This window comes from Microtus oregoni, unplaced genomic scaffold (genome assembly GCF_018167655.1).
Source record: "Microtus oregoni isolate MIOR12 unplaced genomic scaffold, Mior012 000001F_ref0000356, whole genome shotgun sequence".
In the NCBI taxonomy this organism is placed as follows: domain Eukaryota; kingdom Metazoa; phylum Chordata; class Mammalia; order Rodentia; family Cricetidae; genus Microtus; species Microtus oregoni.
In genome coordinates this window covers 66,333,016-66,334,481 of record NW_024543060.1, presented here as the reverse complement: position 1 = coordinate 66,334,481, position 1,466 = coordinate 66,333,016, and positions in this window count along the sequence as shown.

The following is a 1,466-nucleotide window of genomic DNA, read 5'->3' as shown; positions in this document are numbered from 1 at the left end:
TTTAAAATGTTTAAGAACTTAGGACTTTTCATGACAGTGAGACACATTTGTTCCTGGCAACACCAATTACTTCAAGAGGAAGATGGCCATTGAATAGGCTATGGTGTTGGTTAGCCATTGGGGAAGAAACTGCTCTTGCCTGGACTGGACATGCAAGACCTGCAGAGAAATGACTGCTGGGCTTGCCTAAAAGTGAGATGATCTTTCATGGTTCCTGCTTCATGAAAGACTCTGTGAGACATTCTGCAGCACACAGAAGAAAGGGACAGACAAACTGCCAATATAGACAGAACTGTCTTTGAAATTTCCTTCTTCATGAAAAAGTCTGCTGGATACTATGGGCCTGTAGGCTGAATATGGATGCCCCATGGTACAGAAGAACATTGGGTGATTGTCCAGGCAGCAAGATGTCTCTGTTAATACTAGAGTTTTGGAAGATGCTTTACAATGCACCTTATGTTTATTTAGGTAATATTATATCCTTCTGGGGTCTTTGATGGACTTGAAAAAATTATAGTTATAGTTTTTCTTAGTTATGATATAAAGTAGATATAAATATTGTAACTGTAATTCTTGCTTGATACTTGCTCTATTATATGTAATTTTACTATGTTAAAGATAAAGCCTTTCTTTTTTATTTAAACAGAAAAGGGTGGTAATGTGGTGTTTCATTCTGTATGCTGTGATTACCATTAATGAATAAAGAAAACTGCTTTGGAATTTTTACTCCATGCTTGACTGGGCCAGCTCCTTCTAGGTACTGACATGACAGAGCATTACTAGATGAGGGAATGATGGTAGATCAAGTACATATCTCACAGTGGCTAAGAAGCCAAGAGGGACACACCAGAAGGGAGCCTGAGCAAGATACCCTTCAATAGGCAATGACAACCTGAATCAAGTCAGAGACTTTGTTTTCAGTACTTCTGAACCACCCACATTGATTGAGAAACACCCCTTTAGTAAACACACCTTCAGGGGACACTTCAGATTCAAAGTATAACGACATATGTATATAAGCTCAAAATATTACATTAATGTCTACCTCAAAGATTTTAGAGTGTGAGGTAAACACTTGTCAAAATACACAAATGAAGTCTCTTGCTCAAAGAACATGTCTAACATTGAAAAAGTATGGCCATCTCCTGCAGTCATTTGGTATACAACATACCTGTGGGTCCTGAAAAGCAAGTTTATTTGAGCATGTTCTTGTCAATCATCTTACTTATTAAAGATTATGTGGCATACTTTAAAAAAAGAAAGAAAGAAAACTGCTTTGAGCCTATAGCAGAGCCAAAGGGAAACAGAGCTAGGTGGGGAAAACTAAACAGAATGCTGGGAGAAAGAAGGGTGGAGTTAGAGAAAAGCCATGTAGCCCGCCAGAGACAGATGCTGGGAACTATACCCGGTAAGCCACAGCCACGTGGAGATACACAGATTAATGGAGATGGGTTAAAATAAGATGT